The sequence below is a fragment of the Mastigoproctus giganteus genome, chromosome 2 (assembly GCF_048544385.1).
Source record: "Mastigoproctus giganteus isolate SK-2022 chromosome 2, ASM4854438v1, whole genome shotgun sequence".
Lineage (NCBI taxonomy): Eukaryota > Metazoa > Arthropoda > Arachnida > Uropygi > Thelyphonidae > Mastigoproctus > Mastigoproctus giganteus.
The window spans coordinates 79,246,807-79,266,623 of NC_143576.1; the positions used below are offsets into that span (position 1 = coordinate 79,246,807).

Here is a 19,817-nt window from a genome sequence, read left to right on the forward strand (position 1 = left end):
ATTTTTATAATATAAATCCTCCAGGATTTCGTCCTTTGTAAACTCCTTGGGCACCCCGTATACAAGCACTGTTGGATCTGACATTTTAGGCCTCTGGATCGATATACCAACCTCCTTTAAAGCTGAAACATTCCCTATCCTAGTTGCATCTTCTGAGTTTGTGGTTTCTAATAAAACCCCTTTATTCCTCAGGAGACGAATATTTTTAATTTTCATAATCTTATAATCCTTAATTGCGTCTGCCACCGCATTCCTGACGTCTTGGCTTGAAGCCAAAGCAGAATTCTCTGTTGGTCTAAGTATAACAATGTTTTTAGGGTCCGAAATACCACGAGGACTAACCGAGGGCACATGCACAACCTTATCTGCAGCTGCAACACCCATTGCGCACCTCTCAGTAGCCTCTCTAACAATAGTATCACCATTTAAATTCTCACAAACCAAATTCTGCCTAACAGCATCAGCAAATAATCTATGAGGAGCTGCCCGTTTCTCCATTAGCTGATTAAAATGATTTGCTCGAATTTCTAGTTCAACTGATTTAGCTTTTAATCGCTCATTGTCTATCAATAAAGCTGTTGTGACTGCCTCCAAATCTGCCCACAAACTATGGATGCGATTTGAGGCCAACTTTGTTACTTTGCTTGAATCAGCTGACATTACCTCACCCAAAGCCTTTCGGATTTTGGCTACCGCTGCATACACAGCAGAAGCCTCTATGGACCCACCAAGGTCCAAACCCTCGGTAAATGACGAATCCCGAACCACATCATTTTCACTAGAACTATTTTGATTATCCGTATTAATCGTAGTAGTAATAAGATTAACATCCGTTTCTATTGATGGGGTAGACTCTTCCACCCACACCTGAGGATTTTTATCCTTATCCTTATCTTTGTCCAACCGAGGAGCAAGCACTCTGGGCGTTTTAGGTGTTTTTTTACCTCTAGACATTTTTACATTGTCTGAAGATTTCTTTCTCCTCCCCGAACCCACTAACTCTGATCCGGAAGACGAATTCTCTGCTTCAGAATGTCTAGTTAAAGTTTTTTCTAAATCCGTATCCATGTTTAAGAGTGTATGTTTCAGTGAAGAAACAAAAGCCATAAATAAATAATCTTATAGCTGGATAGCTTTCTCTTCTTCAAAATATCCCGAAAATAATCACACAACTTCCAAATATGTATATTTTGAATTATATTATATTTAATATTATTCAGTACTATGAATTACTGAGATGGCACTAGTTAGTGTTTTCCATCTCCATGGATATTTTTAAACAAAATTTCTCAGGTAGCCATTTTCTCCCATGAAAAGTCTATGGGCTAATGCTAAGTCTATGGGAAATTTCAGAACGGTATATATTCCAGTGTTAAACCTATGTATTCCTATGTATAGTATTCAAATAATGAAAGAGAATACTTCACTCGTTGATATCAGCACAACCCCACGATTCCGACACCCAAAATTTAACAGAACAACTCACCAACTCTTCGTCTTTAAGAAGCACATAATGTTATAGCAGGGGGAGGCTTAAAAAACTTTAAATAACCATAAGAACAGGAGCACATTTTAACGATTAATCCAACCAACAATCCCTCTAGCGGTATATATGTGGAGGATTCCACAGCCAAGCCTAAGGTCGGTACCAGCACTTGTGGCTCACCACAACAGGCTTGTACTCACCGAAAGATTTCTGCCCAAGCAGATGCTCGCTGCCCTCAACCGTGTGGACGCCGACATCGACACCATAATAAGTAAAAAGAAGGACAGACACAACTTTATCAAAGCTCTTGAAACCTGAATCACTGCCAAGTTGTATTTGTTTTTCTTTATTTGTGTTCAGCTCCTTGTTTTTATGATGTATTTGTATTTCTTTTTGCATTTGTAATCTGTATTTTGTAGCCCTTTGTATGTGTTCGCTATATTTTGTAGCCATTTGAATTTGTACTTATGTTTTCTATATGTGAACCCCTGGCGCTCGTCGCCGTGATGGGATATTGTGCTGTAATTCTACTTCACAATAAAGATTTATTTACTTTTGGAATGTCACAGTTATCATAATATAAGACTGAGCTGTTTCATAGTCCTGGTAAATAATGAAACTCCTTTAGACATTTTAGTGTCTAATAATACATTTTACAGCTTTTAAACAGTTTTGCTATGAAGTTTTTAATAAAATGAGGAAAATCATCCTGTTAAATACCTTGTAAGATCACCTTTTTTTTTCCATCTACAAGTATTGCATTTCTTGTAGTGCAGTGTGCACAGACAGGGGAGGTATAAATATAGAAAGTTTTTTTTTTTTTTTTGTACCCAGGCTTGGGCAACCTGAGTACGAAGTAAAACATTCACTTGTTTGGTAATCCACCAGTGGATGTTAAGACAGGGCTGGATACAGGCCCGGCTCCTCGTGCCGCGGACGAGCACCAGGCAGCAGCTGCCCAGGTGATGGATGCTCCCTGGTGGCAAAGAGGTTTGATATAACCAACACATTACTACAGACCATACATAACGTTAACACGCACTTATTCATATGTCAGGAGCGTTTTACAGATTTCTGTATATCATCACAGAATTATTGGTGGGGATGGACTGTTGTCCGAGTCCACCAAAAACAGGGTAAACATACATGCATGCACTGAGGTTGAGATTGCTGAGTCCTAGATCATCAGGACACAGACCATCCCCTAATGATGATTTTGTATCGAGCAAGATTTGGCAGCATTTTATACATATTCAGATGATGAAACTTGCTTGGAATCAAGTATTTTGAGATCTGTTTGGCTTACCTGAAACCCAAATAGGGACAGCAGTGCACGGGCTATCCCTGAGGTTGATTTGTTTGAACTGTGAGGTAATAAGAAACATCAATTTGATTTTCACATTCCGCCAACCCACAGAAGACCGCTTCTCCTTGTCTACACTATTTGGATTCTGGTAGCATCCAAGAGACACGCGCTCTATCGAACTTGATGTTTTCGTGAGGTTATATGAAACAGACATGATCTTCCAAAGCAACCAGTAAATAACGTGTTCAGCAAAATCTGGCTTGAAATTCTGAATAAAATTATTCGTGACCGCCAATGGCCACGCTTATGGAAGTTATTTTCGTACTGCTTTCAAATTACCCAGTAAGCTCATAAATAATTGCTGCTCTATTTCAGTGATATTACAGTACTAACAGACATCTCCAAAAAGTCAGTACCTCCAGCGGAATTATAAATGAAAATGCGCTTATCTTTAAGGAGAGTTTTATAGCCCCAGTTTCGTCATTTACAGTAGTCTGGTAGGGTAATTTTATCATTTAATTTTGTAGCAGAACTAGCCCTCTTATCTAACACTGTATTGGACTACATCCACACTCTAACGTTGTGCTCACAAAAGGTACAGCGTGAATATATCGTTACAGCATGAACCTCAAAACGGATTTGTTATGAATTATTGCAACAAGTAATGATGACAAAAGTACATTATCTTTTACACAATTTATAAAGTTTGTTTTGCCCTTAAAGCTAAATTAATCTATTTCAGCAACTAAGGAACTCAGTCTCCTGACTGCAGGCAACAACACGATTAAACCAGTGTTGTACACAACGGAAGTAGAGAAATTGTTTAGCTGCATTTTATTTGAAAGAGCCTAGTAAACTTCTCTACGCTTGATCGAATAGGACAACCTCAAAGAAAGAGTGGTAGAAAAGGATGAGATGAGCACTCTTCTCCCTTCTCTAGGAGTTTGGTCTAGCATCGATCACTAGGGCGAGAGAAATAATTGTAGACGAACCTAACACCGTAAGTAATATGACCTCCGGTTGGGTAGCCTTTGGTTTCTTTCGGTGTTGTGTCTGTTGATGTACAACGTGGTATTGAATCCACCGGCGTGGAGTACATGACACAAGAAAGGATATCGATCCCAAAACGGCGTTGTCCCACTTTTGTAGAGAATACTTATGGTTTTAAATATACATCACAATGTGAGGTTATTTATGAAATCTAATTCAAAGTATACGATAAGCAATATATAAGCGAAATTTTCCTGAATGGGCAAAGAAGAACACTGAGCTGTTAGATATAACGAAAACAATAAGCGAGAAGAAAACACAAATTTTTTTGTCAGTTGTACTCTGTGAAACAAACCTTCTTCGAAACAATGTGTATATTGAGACTTGGAGATCCAAATGGAAGTCTCTGACTTTGGCATACACAACAAAAAAGAAAATAACAACGATGTTTGTGATTTTAAAGGCGCTGGAATGAAATAAAAATAATGGCGTCAATTCAAATCCTAGACCCTACCAAGGGAAGATGACATCTCTTCTCATTTTTGTTCAGCGCTTGGTTACTATCCATGCAGGCCTTACCAACGTGTCCGTTATTAACACTTGCATGTGCCCATGTATTATTCATGATGTTCATAACGTATTTATTATCTGTTCCCAGGGAGGCGCAATATCCATTACGGTAACGTAATTACGCAGGATGTTGCAAACTGAGCGTCACATCTTACGTTTGCCACAGGTTGAGCATCCAGGTTTTTTTGAGAATGATAGTTCCCACTATTAAGGTTCTGAATGGATGCTGCAAGATAACATTAACCTTCCTGAATAACGGGAATACTTCATTTTGATTCCCATTTCATTTTTAACTCATTTTCTTATTCCGTTAAGAGAATCACCAGATCAGCAAATGAATTCCTCGACGTTTTTTTTCGTTTTCTTTTGGCAGCTCTCAATCTCTGAAATGCTGCTTCTCTTCTATTACGAACTGAATGCACCTCTATAAACCTATATTTTATTTTTCCTTTTCAACTTCTTATATCGATAAGTAAACTTAATGAACAGTTCTCGTGGTACATACAATTTTACTGTTTGGAACCTCGTAATGGTTTATCTTTCTGCTGGATTTAGCTGTTATATAATTCATACATTAATGTATGTCTTGTTATCAATAAAAACTTTAACTTAACTAGCATTTAGTACACGTAATTCATATGGAAAAGTACTAAATTCCACTCTTATTGGAACGAAGTTTTCCAGCACGAAATTACACCGAATTAAATAAGAATATATTTAAGTTTTTATAATTTTCTGTAACAACATCAGGGTTAATTGATTGTATTCGTAACTTACAGTATTTGTAAATAACCCAAGAAGTCAATAGATCGAAACCACGCTCAGTTCAATATTTATTTTTTATACCAGCTTGGGATCTAGTTCGAATCCCGTCACTAGCGGAATTAACCTTTTTTTCTAACCACCCCTGAACTACAGAAAAGTTATCGAAGCTGCACTTTGAGCCATTGTGCAGTATGACATGCAGTGAGTACCTTTATGGCACAAAAAAATAAATAAATAGAGCAGTTCTAAAGAGAACCAGGTATCCACCTTTACGAAAAAGTTAACTTTGTTTTTGACTCACATCCTGACCCATAACCTTTTATAACGCTCCTTTCACCATTCTCAATAAAGACGTTAATGAAGTGCACCCACTGCGCTGTCCTGTGAGGATTAATTTTAATCCCCTTAGTTTTCCAAAGAGATTTTTTTTCGTTGCTATATTACAAGCTTACTTTACTGTAAGACAACTTGCTTGTTATTCGTACATATTTAAGCGTGAAGCTTTTTAGTATATTTGATTCTGCTCCTGTTAAAAGTTATCAAAGTTGGTCTTGCAACTGTTTATGATAAGCAAGTCACTGCCTGTTAAATGAGACCGAAAAGCAAAGATTGGCTATTTACAGCAATATAGAAGTTCCGTGTTTTCTTTCAGTTGTTACCATTTCTAAAACAGGTTTTCGAATTCATACCGCTTACAAGATTGTAATGCAGTCATTAATGCAGTTGTGTTTATGCCAAGTAAGAAACCCAAAATTATTATATTAATGTTACAATTCTCAAAGTGTTAGAAAATATTAATATTGTAATGCCGATTACAAGTTCAAACACGTTCGTACGTATACTATATTCTTCCATGTTAATAATGAACGTGGATGGTTTTATTTATTTATTTTATAATTACCGCAAGCTTTGGAAGAACTGCAATAGTTTAGATCTTTACAGTGGAAAAATATTTATGATGAAACTGAACAGAAAGAACTTATTTTTTACAATAAAAACGTCAAATATCCCTCGGCTCCAATTAAACACAAACTTACTTCATCAGCAAACACGCACGCGAAGGACAAAAGGCTATCTACGAACTAAGAGAATGAAAAGGGGAGGAGAAGATATTCGACAGCTATAAATAGAAATTTCGGAATGAAAGAAATAAATGTTGGGAAAAAATGTCACTCTTCCTGCTGTTAAAGACGCTCTCCAGAAATATTTTAATGAGAACCTCCTCGTTTTTATAAGTATAGACCGTTTTTCGATTAGTTTGAAACGCATCCAGATCGAAAAATTCGTTAAGACTTTCAATGTTTATTTAGTAAAACTTCTTATTCTTAAGGGCAATACGAAGGAGGAAGCAATGAAAGAGCAGAGAACTGTTTTTATACTCCCTTTTGAGTTTACTTCCATCACAGCAGTGAAGGAGTGTGTAATTTATGTAATGTTGCTAGGAAACATAATTAGAACGAGGGGGGAAATGGCAGAGTATTTTAGTAATATTGCACCAGCAGGTAATATCGAATCTATCAGATGTAAGAAATTTTCCTCAAAAATCCTTTTGGTTGTTGTTTTATTTATCGCCATATTATGAGATAAAATAACACACGTCCATCAATATTATGATCATCTTCGCAACTCAATAGGAAATTTTTCCGCTGAAGAAGAAGCTTTAAAAATTCATGGAGTGCTCCAACTGCCATACAAGATACTGCCAAATCATGTTCGTTGATTATTATTGCGCCTAAAAAGGCAACTTTTGCAACACTTAGAAAAATTCACGTGGCACTCGATGAAGATCGATGATATCTAAGGATATCACCAATTTCGACATCACCAAAATACGTGAACTTCTTGATAGCAAAAAATGAGATATCACGAACACCCTTCATTGTACGCCACGTAGTTTGAATTTCGAAATGTTAACTCCCAACGCATCTCTTTCCTGAAGAACTACTGTTGACCAGAGCAATTAAATTTCGATTATTCTTCTTTTCTATCATATGCCATCTCCATTTCGGTAGTCAGTAAACATCAGAGGTCTCTGCTTTTGTGAGCGATTTATTCTTTTCTCTGCTTTTGCGAATGAGTTATTTTGAATGATTTCGTTTTTATTTCAATAGCGTTCGTATCGATCAGAGCAGATTTAATTCAACAATTCAAATGAATATGTATGCGAACTTATAATAATATACGCAAAAACTTTAAATTAAAACTATATCGATGAGTAGTTACCCGCGTGTATGATGTAACAAAACACGCCACCTTCCCTGTTCTCTCTTATTTCTCAGAATCAACTAGGAAATAGTCAGTCTAAAGTTCACAGTAGAATGATTCCCCTTCACCAAAGCGATTTACCCGAATTCAGGATTAAGAGAGAGAGAGAGAGAGAGAGAGAGAGAGATTTAAGTAAATAATATAAATTTTCCGTTACTCTCCAGAATGACAACATGGGGTCAGAGGGTTTTCAAAACAGACCGCAAGAATTTTGTTGTACTTCGATATGAGCACTTGGATGCAGTCTTTGGGAGAATAGAGGTTGGTGAAATAGCGAGAAGTAGAATAAATGCTTGGAATTCTACCGTGCTATCTGTATATTCAACAATCGATTCCAAGAGACTGACATTATGAAGACGGAGTCAAGGTCATTCACCAAATCTTCTTTGTCAAGAGATGACAGCTATTTCTCTCTGTTTCAAGTCAAAAGTGACGGCTGAATGTTGCTCAACTGCAAAGTGAGCTCACTGCGTCCATGAACGATATACCAACCAAGATTAAATAATTATTCCCTTAGGTCAAGACTATCGTAATTGGAATAATGGATATAAGTACATTTTAAGCGAGTTCAGATTCAGCTTGTAGCCCAATTATTGAAGATATCTTTTATGGTGCAAATATGGAAACAACCTTGTGTAGAAACATCATCGATATGTTAGGAGTAGACTGATAATCTGAAGTGGCAGTGTCTTGCGTTGACGAAATTATTATTATTATCAGTTTATTTACCCAGGGCCCAAGGTTCACCCCCTGTACAGCTAGTGGGTGTACAGATATTTTGAAATATACATCACACAATTTTAAGATATTTACAATAATGGTATTAAATATATAATTACATTTACTTAATTACAAGTTTCAAGTCTCACTCTAAAATAAAATCGATCTTAATAATTAAAGAGATAAATATACAAGTTGGCATGTATATATTTTCTTCAGCAATGACATAAATTTACTTATTTTTCAATATATTATTACATTTAATTGTTTACATCATATAAATTTCTGATAAAAAAAATCGCGAGAGGTATAAATTAGTCCAATAGTCTCTCCACACGCCACTGTAGTTAAAGAAACGTTAGCTTTCTTTTTTTATCACGATGTCACTTCTACAGCAAATGAAGAATGCTCTCAATGAGCATCGATCAAGAATTCTTCAAAATCACATACCCTTATCGATGTTTACATCCTTTATTCTACAGTGCACTCACTAACTCAAACATAAACACACATTAATACTACGTCAGGCCTGTTTTACAATGAGTCTGTATTCATTCACATTGACATTAGGTGGAGACAGATATACGCCTAGGAACCACCATAGACAGGGAACACATACCCTTATCGATTCGATGTAAACATATTGTTGACGATACATATTGTTTAATCGTGGTGAGCAACCACACGCCCTACTAGGAGGTCCCATCTTCATGAAAATGGGCGAAAACGATTGCTGTTTACGTCCAATTTCATTTATTAATTATTTAAGTCCTTTAGTTTCCATAAAGCTGACTTTTAGATCTCTGTTGACCCTTCATTAAAGTAAAAATTAGCAATACAGTACAGATTAGGGAAAAGCCTCAGATAGGAAGTAGAGATTCCGGTGAGCAAACTAAGTTGCTACTGATGCATCAATCTCATGCACACGATATGTCTGTGCATCTCGTGGTGAAGAGATGCCCTACAGTGCACCAGGACATGCCCATTAATCTATTATTGCAGTACCATTTTAAATAAAAAGCACTGCTTCAGTGAAGAACTATGTTGCTATTTATTTAAAATGCATGCATGCTATTAACCACACGGCGGTATCGATTCTTATTGAGATCTCAGCAGGTGAGTAGGCACCGCATGTAGTGAATATCTGGCGATCTAATGATGAGAAACGTCCACAATATGCGAGATGCTACATGGTGTATTATTTCTAAATCAAAAAATTTAGGGAAATATGATAGCTACATAACATTACAGAACAGATTAGGGCAAAAGCCTGAGATTTTAACATATCTGTGAATAAATTAAGTTTGTTGCAAAACCAGGTGTACACTACAAAGTGCGTACTTACCCACAGCCGACATTCCAATAAAAATCAAACAGCAGTCTGGAAAAAGGCATGCGTTGTTTTAAATCGAGTACATCATATACGACACGAGCCTGGCATACGATGAACTCGAATGCAAGACTCGTGTGGTAAATGTACCTCCACAAGGGATCGATGCGTTCGTAGTAAACTTTTTTGCTCTTAGCTACGTAAAAACAAGAGGCTTTTAGCTAAACTTGAGGCCTCTACTATAAATATTTATTTACGGCAAAAGCCCTAAATAAAACTTTATTCGAAATTAGCCTAATCTAAGAGTCATTCCCATACTATTCCCATTCTATATTGCTGACAGTGTTGAAAGACCGGAACTGTCCAGAATATCAATGTATCGAATGTCATTCGTTGTTCCAGGAACAAAGACCAATGGTTCAACCCAAAACCATCAGTAACAATACCAGACCTCCACCAAATTTCGCTGTTTGGGCGATACATTGACAATATAATGTTCTTCGGGCATCCTCCAGACACTAACATGGCCAACAGATTGAAAACCATGTGCTGCGATTCGTCGCTCCATAACACAAATTTCTCGTGTTCCGAATACTCAGGTTTATCGTACAGCAAAACAGAAAATCGACCACAGAAACACACACAATTTACAGACATTATATATGGAGCAATATGGCCTTAGTCTCTGATGCTCATAAAAAACCTTATTACAACAGCAGCAAAGCATTCTAATCAGAGCACAAGAGATTGCTCTTTAAGCTGAAACTTATTGGAACCACGAATCAGAGCCTTAGATGGATTACAGGTTGGCTAAATGACAGGCGGCAATGAGTTGTAATTAATGATTACTCTTCAGAATGGACTAGGTTTAGAAGCGGATCCCTCAGAATCACTGCTACGACGTTCCTGTTTATGATTTTCGTAAATAATACTGGCGAAGATATACAGGATATTGTATTAAAATTTTTAGGTTATGTGAAGATCAGAAGAGTGTGTAATGACAGTGTCAAACGCACAACTTAAGGACGGCTTGAACAGGCTTCAGGATTGTTAAGTTAAGTGTAACTAAGTCTTAATGCTGCAAAATACAATGTTTTACACTTGGGATATAATGACCCCGAATATTTTAATCCATTGGAAGGACCAAATTAAACAATAGAGAAAGAATGGAATTTAGAATTTATGACCCAGAAAAAAAAATTAATTCTCTATGCACATGCAGACAAAACATGGAGAATCCATGCTGTCGTGGTTAATCGAACAATTACAGTTATGGAAATTGTAATTCCACTATATAAAGCAACTATGGCACCGCATCTTACAATGACATAGCTTCTAATCGATCCAACGACGGTCCTGGTGAAACTATCAGAAGTGTAAAATGTAAATCTTACACTTCTGATATACTTGGGAAGTGGCAGCATTAACTACGATAGTGATGCTCACGTGAGTCCCAAGGTAGACAGGAGACGAAGTTCAGATGGCAGAGCCCGGTATGAAACAGGAAAAGGGGATTCCCCTAAGGGAAGGAGTATGAAGGAGTCAGAAACTTGTAGGGCAAACGCTTTTGATAAAGTTCTGATTGCATAAGAGGAATTGAGGGAAATTAAGAAAAAAAAAGAACAAAATAAAAATAGAATAATGAGAGAAGGTGCCAGGAAATGGGCAAAATGCTACACGTGGGAGTTTTAGAAATAAGAGAGAAAGTTAAGATAAATTCTGGACAGAAAATGTCTCAAAAGGAAGAGACATGAAGATAGTAAACCTTTAAATGAAGTGGCAGAACGGGATGACATCCAAGGATGGTGGAGGGGAAGAATTGTGGTTTCGGAGGTGGAAGCAGCCAATAAACTGAGGTCAGATTGTGTAGTCTACTCTCTTCTTCATCCCGGATGAAGAAGAGAGTACACTACACAAGCCTTCACCAAGGTGACTTCGCCGTGAGGGGAGATAATTAGAAAAACAAAAATGGTTTTTTTTTGGAGGTGGTGACGTATGTAAGAAGTTAATCTTACATAGGTATAAGTTTATGTCTATACAGAATGCTACAGAGGGCGAAATAGTTATATACATGATCGTAGTGTCTGAATGTATAAAGGAGTGTGTGTGTGTGTGTATATATATATATTTGTGAAATTAATAGAGGGTGAGAATTGTAAGGTACATTCCTACAGGGTTTTTAGGATGTGATGAGAATTTAAAGTCAAATATTGATTGGAATGGAATCAGAAATAAGACTATTCTTGGGGGGGGGGAAGAACAATCGCACGAAAGTAGATTAATTGGAAGCGCTGATGTAAGTGGAGGAAACAATGGATGACAAAATACAGGGGGACTAGACAACATTCATGGAGTAGGAAGGTCACGGAGCTTGAGGAGAGAGAACTTAGTAAAAGTAATACAGAAAAACAAAGTGTCCGTGATGAGTGAGATATACAGAAACAAATGAACTGTCATGGCTGTTAAGGAGATAGCCAGGAATAGAGTTTTAGTAGTGAGAGGGGAGGGGGAAGGCACTGTTTAAGTGTACCTGCATGAATTCCAAAGATGGTCAAGGCAATAGGCATGACTAGAGGAGGTAGGTGGGTTGGATTGATGGCCAAAACATTCTGGAAACTTCGAAACAATATATGACGTTCTTCGCTACAAACGTAGTACCGTCCAATTGGATCGAATCCAAGAAAGGGGTAGAGGGCCGGCAATCAAATTAGGAAGAAGTTGCTGAAAAATGGAAGAGGTAATTGGCCAGAGAGCAAAGTTGAGAGGAACAAAGAAAAATGCGTCTAAAAAAGAGAAGTTAGAAAACAATATTGGGATTGGGGCAGAAAGAGTGCGGTCCTGGTAGAGTGGGGTGCTCAGAAGGAAAGTGCGGTCAGGTTAAGAATGCATGCAGTATGTAAGTGGGGTTAATTTTGGGAAAGGGATGTGAACGAAGAATGCAGTAGTGAGAAGCAGAGTAGGGAAGACAACAGAGAGAAAGGGGACGAAATACGAAATAGAGTGAAGCAATGGAAAGCTCAATCAAATTCTACTTGTGTAAGGAAGAGTAAGTCGTGGAAGGAGAAGGCCAAACCAATACAGCACAGCAACCACTAGGAAGACTGCTAGTCATCGGAGCCCTGAAGGAGAGGACCTTATCGAGATAACGAAAGGAAGTTTAGCAAAGATACCGAATGTAAGTCCCTTTTTTTATTATTATAGAAAATCTAAAACATGAGTAAGACTGGTGGACTTTTTCTTTCCTGGAATGTGTACCGAAAGAAGTAATAAGTAAATAAAACTAACAGATTTAAAAGCTAGGGAGAGGCTTTGGTCAAATTAAGAGTAATATTAAAAGATGAGTAAGCCCTCTATGAACTAAAGGCAGTGATCTGATAAGGATTTGTAATTCTGGTTTATTATATATAAGTAATATAAACACAAATTATAGGTGTGGAGAAGCTAAATGAGGTATGAATCATCTGAGTTAATTTTATTCCAGAACAGCAATGTATTCATGCAAGACGTACAGAGAGAATTGTAATTAAATTGTATATATGTCAGTTCAACGTTGTAATATATTTTAGAAATGAAAATTAAATCTTGTTTTTTTTTTGAATACCACGTCTATGAAGTCCCTTTACTCAAAGAGAAAAACACACAGCCAAAAATACTACACTGATACCACCTTGGACGAGAAAAATAAGAAAGTAAAACCTCAGAAACTGGAAACTCCTGATCTAAGTACGTAGTCAGGTTGCTTGTGGGCTGATCCTATCTTTGGAAAAAAATTAGATTAGCAAGAACATCCCACAGAAGTCTCATATGAGGATATAATTCACATTTTTGAGTCACTGAGCTTGCTAAATACCTTATAGGGGATAATAAAATGATTGAAGACGAAATATTTCAAATGGTATTAAATGACTAAACCAGGGAGATTAAAATTATTTAAACTAAAGGGAAAGAGTTATAAACTGGACTGTATGAAGTTTTCCTCGTTCTAGCGATGGTAATCAGAATTAGTTGCCAATATTGGTAGCTGACGTAAACAGCTTGGGGATATTCCAATTCCAGCTGAATGACACCTATGGGAAAAGGAAAAAGGGTAGTGCTTTTTTCAAGTGAAATAAAATCCTGACTTTCTCACATCGTACGACCAATACTAGTTCTACTTGTAATAATAGTGAATACTAACAGCTGTATATGTGAATAACTGATTTGATTCACTCTTACGTATTTCACTGATAGGAAAGGGCGGTTGTATCGCGTACATTATTTCCTGGTGATGATGTCATCAGGAAATAATGCAAATAATTGGGAATCGAGAATAGTAACGCAAATCATTTGAATACAGTCTTTGCAAATACCATTGAGATCTTAACACATTCGTAAGTAAAATTATTTTAAAAATCAGAATATTGAGAGCTATCAATTTGGGGAATATCTTTACTGTACCTACTATCATTTTAAAGTACCAACGAAAAAAAAGAATAACCCTTCCATGATTGGCAGAATGTTAAAGACTATGAAGCCAAATAAACATTTCCTCAGGAAGTTCTCATTGGAAGACTAACACTTCCACAAACAATGAATTTAGCCAAATTTAATTGCCTCCCTCTGAAAGCTACTAACTTGCAGCACTTCAAAATCCTTCATCTTCAGTGACGCTAGAATAGCGTTATGTAATTAAAGAATATTCCCATTAAAAATGTACGCATTTAAGGAACGATTTTGTCTTCTAAGTCATGTGACTGCCACTCGTGAAGAATATTTACGTTGTCTAATTTATTTTTCTGTGAGTTCCAGCCGCTTCTTTCGCGGAGTTATTCAACTATTGGATTCAAAGCTTTCAAGGAACATGTCGAGGAAATGGAGGAGAATATATTCAAACGAAGAGCGAAAACAGATAAAGATGACGTGCTAGCTGCACCTTTAATCGCATTACACAACGTACAAAAAGTAAATTCCTTTTATATGCAGTTGATAGTGACTCACAAAACGTCACCTGAATAATGCAACGCAATTGAATAGTAGTGGATTCTTTTTGAACGTCTCTAGATGTTTTCAATGAAAATGCTTTGTTTCCTTAAGTAGGGAAAAAAAGAAAAATTTTAATAAATACTTCTTCGACTGCTACAGTTTTATTCTTATTGATAATGAAAGAATATTTTCATTGGATACTGACATGGGCCCTGGGCTGATACAGAGGACCGCCATGCCTTGCAATCGTAGTCGTTTTATGTATCTGGGGGAGGGGACCATGACTCCTATCTCACTCGATATGCCACATATTCTAGAATCGACACGTAATTACTTTTATTCCTAATTAATGCTTGAGTTGGACTGGAATGATGTTCCCGCTGTTTTTACACTTCCAAAAATATTATGGTCACTACGGATTGCTTTGTTTTAACAGGTTCATAATTAATCGTAGCGAAACTAGAGTACATCGAATGTTACCCCCCATTTAAAGAAAAGACTAAGAATAGCTGAATTTAAATTTAATTTTAAAAATTTGACTACAATTCATATATGTTTTAATTATTATAAAAGCCTGCAGCTTTTTACATAAAGGCTACGTCTTTTGGTTAAAAATTTGATAATTATTACTTTGTTATCTCAATGAATTTAAGGCAAACCCTCAATGTTACAAGAGCTCTAAGCCAACTAAGTTTACTACTGAGTGCATCGATGTCATCATTCTGGAGAATAAATATCACAGATTCTCACACGCGAATCTTCCCGGTACAGCAGAGGCGTTTAATATTTTAATAAATTATTGATTAATTAATAACCATTAATAAAAAGAAAATTACATTAAATTATTTAATTAAATAAATTTAATTATGGCATGTGTTGAATAAACTTTCAAAAGGTATATTTAATCTTGTTTCACTGCCAAATATTACTATTCTGATTGTTAATGTTTCCTAATTTAAGTGCTACTTAAAGCTGAGAAAGCAATAAGAAAAATGTAATTTACGCTATCAGTCTAAAAATATCAAACGAAAACCAAATTACAAAAAAGTCAGCTAAATTTTCATTTCATGTATTAAAGAAATAAATAATAAAAGTAATAATTTTGCGTATGAAAAGCAAGTAAATCAAATTAATAAATTATTCGATATCAAGCACAAAGAAACAGTTAACTTGTAATACCTTTTAACGAGGTATTGTAAATGAATTACGCAAAACTTTCATTAAAGATAATGTGGTATAAAAGTTAAAATATGGCATTACAAAATATAAATCGAATAATACCAAAAGTTAAATAGCTTATTAGTATAATACAATTCCTTTTTACGTTTTAGAATACCAAAAATGCACTTACTGAATGATAAAAAGCACGGCAAAGTAAACAACTTGGTCTAATGAATTACAGCTTTGAACTAATTAAAGTACAGCGGTTTAGGACTTAGCATAAACTTTAAGAATACTTCTCTTCTCATTCCAGTAAATCTCCTATTTTCGACGAATCACGAGAACGATGTTAACATAGTCTTGGCACGTACGACTCCCAAACATTAAGGGTACAGAAACTGTAGCGAAAAGGTTACAGTTTCTCTACCCTTCATGTTTTTCATGCCTGGATGAATTGCAAATTTAAAAACAACTTTGAATTATGGTAAAGGATGTCAATATCGTTTCTACATTCAAATTTGATGCAAATATGAATAACCCGACATGATAAGATTATAAATTAGACGAAAAATTGATGATACCATATCCTTTTTTCAGTTCTATATTTTCTTTTATATTTAATTTCGGTTTGGTTTTCTGCTTGCTCTTTAAGTACGGGCTACGTTTTGGTTCAGGAACATTTTGATAAATGAAAACATTACCGTGAGTGCGTTATAAAAATTATTAAATGGATATAGTGAACAGAAATGGATATAGTGAACAGTATCCCCCCACGATAGGACAGTGGCTTCGCTACTCCGCACTTTTTTATAACGATTTGGGTTCGAATCCCATAGGAGTCTAGAGAAATTACAAGGTTTCGTCGATCAGGTTGTAGTTAGTTGAAGAGCAGATAACAAACCCCCCCCCCCCCAACTTATTCTTGGCTTTTCAGCCGCACATACAATTGACCAGTGGACACACGCACACCTGGTACTCTTATTTACGTAGGACATTAGCATCTAAGGCCATATTTCGCCATTCTTTATTATGTCTGTATAAATAAATAAAAAATAATCATTTATTGTCAAAAATAACAGGAAGGCCCATCACAGTCGTATGGCTAGAGGCAAGAATTAACAAAATTTACAGATGCTATAAACAACAATGTTAGAATAATAGACATAACAAATGAGATCTTGGTACCCAATTGAATTTGAATATTCAACTGGGTACCAAGAAGCGTCACCTTAATATGACAATATTAAGGTGACGCTTCTCTAGGACTTGAGGTGATGAAGCCTTCATCTGTTTAGAATCAGATTGACAATTTAACGTCTGTATGATTTTCTAGAGAAATTTTGTGAGAGTTGATTCTGTGTTGATTAATTAGTTGACGTGCAGAGTTCGGGAACAGCCTATCCATTTTGTTGAATCCTATTCAGTTTAGGGATGTAGTGATTCCTTGTCCGTGTGTTCTGATTTATTGGTTCTGCAGACACTATGGTTGTGAAGTCGGATGAAACATCCACTTTTGAGAGTAATTGCATACCAGAGTTCTATTTGCTTGTTTTATTAGTAGATGCAAGCAAGGGCTTGAGGTTCTGGTACATTTACTGTGTGGATATAGTGAACAGAAATTTTAATTTCTGCTCCGTGTGTGAGAATTGGATCAATGCATCACTCTACATATTTGGAAATAATTGTTGTTGTTTTTCGAGGTTTTTTTAGCACAACAGTAATGATGTCTCTGTTGCATATTTTAATTTTTTCTTGGTTAATCAGCCATTCGACACTGTGAATTGGTTTCGTCACAGGAGCGTAGACAGGAAAAGGAAAGATTTTTTGTGAAATATTTCCCCCAGATCTTTCTAAGAATCCACTTTTGGTATTGAAGGGTGTTGGATGAGAATATCCACTGGCTTAGGCTTATTTTGAAAAGTATGCATAATTTGGACAAATTTCTTTACATTGATTATTAAGTCGAGGGTTTGGAGGTAATATACCAGGGTTACCACTAATTCATTGGCATCCTGACTAAGTATTTCAGTATGATCAGCCTCTAAAGATTTATAAACCATCTGTATATAAGTTTACGCTGGTAGTGATTTGAAGTAGTGGCTATAGTGAGGCTACGAAGATGATCGTTGATATAACTTCTTCCTCTTGAACATGAGGAATCTGTGGTTGAGGCTATATAAGAGACAATTGGTTATTACAGTGTTTATTTTGAAGTTACTCTCCAGAATTGTCATTGCGCCATTACCGTTGAGGTTATCAGAGGCTGATTTCATATGCATTTGTGTGCTCACTGGACAATTTGCTTGTCATATAGGCTAAAAAACGAAATAACCCACGGAGACGGTGATCTCTCTTTTCTCCCCCACCGCCTGAGAACGGCTAACTACAGCTCCGACCTTAAGAATTTCTCCAGGGCCCCGACACCAGACCTCTCCAATAAAGGCATACTTGAGCAGACATAATCCGAAAAGCCATATGAACTACATACCACGAGTACGATTCTAGTTCATACGGTTGTAGCCTGCCTAATACATGCATTAAAAATTCTCAAAAAAAGCCATCCCTCACAAAATGGTGATCTTTGGATAAGAACAGAAACTCTTTTAATCGGGTCGCGGTTTGGATTGTTGTTGTTGATAGGGTTTAAGTGCAATAGCTACTTAGGCCATATTGCACTTAGTAAAATGGTTCATACTGCCTGTGTTGGTTGATGTAGAAGCGGTTAGAAACGACTGTACAGTCCTATTCGTTTTAGGAAGGAGAAGAATTCTGTGAGATTTGATTTTTCGCCTATGATATGGGTAAGCGACAAAGGTTCCTTTAAGCTTGCCAGAGAACTGAATGACACTAGTCGAGCATTGTTATACAGAGTACATTCCAGAAGTATGTGTTTGACTGTAAGTGGTGTATGACAATGATTACACTGAAGAGGGTCATTCCCTGACAAGAGGAAGAGATGAGTTAAATGAGTATGGCCGATTCTGGCTCTGGCTAGAATTACTCCTTCTTGTCTGTTTGCAATGAGACTGGATGCCCATAATTTTGGTACAAGTTTAATTTGAAGTAGTTTATTAGGAATTTGCGCTTGCCAATGAAGAGTCCATTGACCTTTACATATACCTTGTATATTCATTTTATAATCAGTGAATGGTACTAGGGGATTCGCTGGGACTGATCTGGATGGATGTTTGGCAGCAGCATCCCCAATTTAATTTCCTGGTATTCCAGTATAGCCCGGGATCCAGCAGAAGATAACCTTTTGTTGATGATCTCTGAGACGTATCAACTCTGTTTTAATGAGCTTTAATAACGGGTGATTAGTTGGGGAGTTGCTTTGCAAGGCTAATAAGGAAATTTACGAGTCTGTGTATATTATGCTCTTTTGAATTGACATATATAAAATAGTTTCTATAGCAAGCTTTATGGCATATAATTCAGTCGTATAACTACTACACTTTGTTAGAAGACAAAGAGAGATGGTAGTATCAGGAAGTATTACTGCTGCACCCGATCCACTCTCAGACTTCGATCCATCTGTATATATTTTAGCGAAGTCAGGATAATGTTGCGTATGCCCAATGTGTAGCTGTTGGATGTTAATGCCTGATAGAGAGTGTTTTCCCCACTGGTGGAAATAATTGTCACAAGATGGCATGATGACAGACCATGGAGGGTCGGGATCTATAGGATTTTTTTTTTTTTTGTTAGTTATTGGCGCATCGGCTTCTGTGGCTATAATCCCAAGGTTTTTGCAGTACTCTGATCCATGCCCGAGGCGGGATTCGAACCTGCGACTACGGGTGGGTAAAGTGCCAGGCAGGCACTTTACCCACCCGGCTAGCCCGGTCGGCGGATCTATAGGATCTTGCAAGATTTTATTGAAGTGTATATCCCAATCTTCTGCTAGTTGCTTTAGCCTAATACCAGCAGGCCGAACTGTCTGTGGTTTGTTTCTATATAAGGTCATAAACTGTGGATTATAAAGTACTGACCAATTAGGATGGGTCATCTGGCTTTGGATCATGGTTGCATAGTTCAACAGGAATATCTTTCTCCTGATATTTTAGAGGAGGTTCATGGGCTTCAACATATAAACTTTGCACTGGAGATGTTCTGAACGCACCTAGTGCTGTTCTGAGAACTGAATGTTGAATAGGGTTGAGGCGAGATAAAGTACTCTCCCTAGCAGAGTCAAAGACAGGCGCGCCGTAGTCCAGTCGTGATCTGATTATGGTTCTATATAAATGAAGCTGGCTGTAACG

At 36.8% G+C, this 19,817-nt stretch overlaps 1 protein-coding gene across 3 annotated transcripts in view; it reads right to left on the reverse strand.

Moving 5' to 3' along the window:
* Ih (hyperpolarization activated cyclic nucleotide gated potassium channel Ih) overlaps nucleotides 1-19,817 on the reverse strand; it is a 998,432-nt gene that overhangs the window by 950,428 nt on the left and 28,187 nt on the right. Inside the window, exon 1 of one of the 3 annotated variants that reach the window (XM_090389207.1) lies at nucleotides 15,746-15,804. The exons of the other annotated variants lie outside the window; for them this stretch is intronic. The gene's annotated coding sequence lies outside the window, so the exon portion shown is untranslated. Of the gene's footprint in view, nucleotides 1-15,745; nucleotides 15,805-19,817 lie in introns of those variants that run through there. 3 annotated transcript variants of the gene reach the window in all.